This window comes from Tenrec ecaudatus, chromosome 7, assembly GCF_050624435.1.
Source record: "Tenrec ecaudatus isolate mTenEca1 chromosome 7, mTenEca1.hap1, whole genome shotgun sequence".
Lineage (NCBI taxonomy): Eukaryota > Metazoa > Chordata > Mammalia > Afrosoricida > Tenrecidae > Tenrec > Tenrec ecaudatus.
Window position 1 is genome coordinate 92785516 of NC_134536.1, and position 3539 is coordinate 92789054.

The following is a 3539-nucleotide window of genomic DNA, read 5'->3' on the forward strand; positions in this document are numbered from 1 at the left end:
TTCCCCTATTGGTGGCATGTTTGCACACTACTCCTCCCCTGCCCCCTTCCTATCTCCAGGTCCCTCTGGAACCTTTGGTCCCATTGCTTTCTCTTTGGGTTTGCTTCCCAGGCCCATCTTATATTGGTAGGCAAACCAACAATAACAGAGAAAAACAAAAATAAAACAAAAGATTGAACAAAAAAAGAAAAAACAATAACAAAAAAGTGAAAAAAACAAACTCTTAATTTTCTGACCTAACAACCGGAGCACCAGGCAGGTGATTCCATCTGGATACCACCTTGACTCCTCTCCAATCTATTCATAGTTTGTTATAATCTACAAGGTCAAATGCTTTTGCACAGTTGATGAAACACAAGTAAACATCTTTCTGAGAGTCTTGACTTTCCGTCAAGATCAATCTCACACCAGCAATTATAAACGTTGCTCCACATCCTCTGAATCCGGCTTGAACCTCTGGCCATTCTCTGTCAATGCGCTGCTGTAACCATTATTGGATGATCTTCAGCAAAAATTTAAATGTAGTTAAACCACAGTTGAAGAATTCTATGCACAGTGTTCACTTCTGACTCCTAGTGACACTGCTTCGACAGCATAAACGCTGGCTGGTCCTGTGTTGTCCTCACAATTATTTTATGTCCATCGAGTCATTGCTGCACTCACAGTGTCAATCCTCTCTTTCTCTGCCCTCCATTTTACTGAGCACGATGTCCTTCGCCATGTAGAAGTCACTCCTGATAATGTGCCTCAAGCACTAGAGATCAAGTTTTGACATCCTTGCTACTCTTCTTCCTGTACTTCCTCCAAGACGGAATTGGCAATATCCTTCACCAACATCATGATTCAAATGCATTCTGTCTTTCTTGGTCTCCCTTATTCAATGTCCAACTTTTTTCTTTCTTTTAAAAAAATCATTTTATTAGAGGCTCATATGATTCTTATCACATTCCATACATACATCAATTGTGTAAAGCACATTTGTATATTTGTTGCCAGCATCATTCTCAAAACATTTGCTGTCCACTTAAGCCCTTGGCATCAGCTCCTCATTTTCTCCCTCCCTCCCTGCTTCCCACTCCCTCATGAACCCTTGATCATTTATAAATTATTATTTTGTCATATCTTGACCTGTCCGATGTCTCCCTTCACCCACTTTTCTGTTGTCCATCCCCCAGGGAGGAGGTTATATGTAGATCCCTGCAAGCAATTCTACCTTTCCACCCAACCCTCCCTCGACCCTGCTGGTATCACCATTCTCACCACTGGTCCTGAAGGGACCATCTGCCCTGGATTCCCTGTTTTCAGTTTCTATCTGTACCAGTGTACATCCTCTGGTCTAGTCAGATTTTTAAGGTAGAAATGGGATCATAATTGTGGTGGTTGGGGTGGGTAGGGAGGAAGTACTTAGGAACTAGAGGAAAGTTGTATGCCTCAATGTTACTACACTGCACCCTAACTGGCTCGTCTCCTTCCCACGATCCCTCCATAAGGGGATGTCCAGTTGCCTACAGGTGGGCTTTGAGTCTCCACTCCACACTCCCCCTTATTCACAATGATATGGTTTTTTGTTCTTTGATGCTTGATACCTGATCCCTTCAACACATCGTGATCACACAGACTGATGTACTTCTTCAGTGTGGGTCAATGTCCAACTTTCATGTGCATATAAAGTTATCGAAAATATCATGTTTTGGTCAGGTGCACCTTAATCCTCAAAATAACATCCTTATTTTTCAAAACTTTAGGGAGGACTTGTAGAACAGATTTACCTAATGCAATGTGTTATTTGATGTCTTTACTGTTGTTTCTATCAAAATCAATTGTGGAACCAAACCAGATTAAATTCTTAACAACTTCATAATTTCTCCATTTATCAAAATGCTACCTAATGATCCAGGTATAAGGATTTTTGTTTTATTTACACTGAGTTGTAATCTATGCTAAAGGCTGTAATCCTTTATTTTCATTGATAAATGCGTCAATTCCTTCTTACTTTCAGCAACTAAGATTGTGTCATATGCATATTGCAAGTTGTTAATAAATCTCCAGTCCTTACACAACATTTTTCTTCATATAATCCAGCTTCTCTGATTGTTTGCTCAAGAAACAGGTTGAATAAGATGAAAAGATACAGCCCTGATGCACATCTTTCCTGTTTTTAAACCATGCAGTATTTCTCCCTTTTCTGTTTGCACAACTGTCTCTTGGTCCATGTACAAGTTTAATATATGAACAGTTAAGGGCTCTGAAATTGACATTCTTTTCAAGAGTATCCACATTTTGTTTTGATTCACCTAGTTGAATACCTTGGCATCTTCCTTGACACAAAAGTAAACATCTTTCTGGCATTCTCTGCTTTCAGCTCAAATCCATCTGATGTCAGCAATGATTGTTCTTGTTCCATGTCTTATCCTGAATCCATCTTGAAACTCTGGTTGCTCCCTATTAATGTACTGCTGCGACCATTTTTGGAGGACCTTCAACAAATTTTACTTGCATGAGCTATCAATTTTGTTCTATTATTTGAGCATTCCTTTGGATCACTTTTCTTTGGTATGGGTACAAATTTGGATCTCATCTAGTCAGTTGGCCAATTAGCTCTCTTACAAATTTCTTGGCATAGATGAGTGAGTGTTTCTAGTGCTTCGTTAGCTTATTGCGACATTTCAATTGTTACTCCATCAATACCTAAAGCCTTGCTTATGGCCAATGCTTTCAGTGCAGCTTGAACTTCTTCCTTCAGTACCATTGATTCTTGCTCATTTGCTACCTCCTGAAATAATTGATTGTCTGCTAGTTCTTTTTGGTACAGTGCTTGTATATTCTTTCCACCCTTGTTTGATTTTTTCCCCTTCATCATTCAATAGTATGCTTATAAAATCTTTTGATATTGAAACGGGAGGCTTGGATTTTTTTCTTGAGTTCTTTCAGTTTAAAATTTGGTGCACATGTTCTCTTTGGGTTTTCTAACTCTAAGTTTTTCATGATAATAATATTTCATAAGAATATTTTAAGTGGTCTTCTCTAGTTGCTCTTGGAAACTTCATGGCCAGCTCCTTGACTTCATCATTTCATTAAGTCCTCTTAGTGGCCAGGTGCCATTGTGTCACCTCAGACTCATAGTGGTCTATGCACACCAGAAGAAAACATGGCTCGGTCCTGCACCGTCCCCGTGATTGTTCTTATGGTTGAGCTGATTTTGCAGCCACTGGGTCCATCCATCTCATTGAGTACTTTTCTCTTTTTCTCTGCTCCTCTATTTTACCAAACATGGTGTGTTCTCCAGGGACTAATCTCTCCTAACAACATGTTCAAAATATGTAAGATAAAATCTAGCCATCCTTGTCTCTAAAGAGCCTGCCACCGCTACTCTCTAGTTAAAAGCACGTTTCAGAGCCTCTTCTATCATCTACTTGATCTTTTCTTTCTGTACTGTCTTTTAGTGGCCATTTGCTTTCTTCATGTGTGATATTCTTGATGTCATCAGACATTTTGTCATTAGTGTCTGCGTTTGTCCGAGCTGACTAGAGAAACAAATC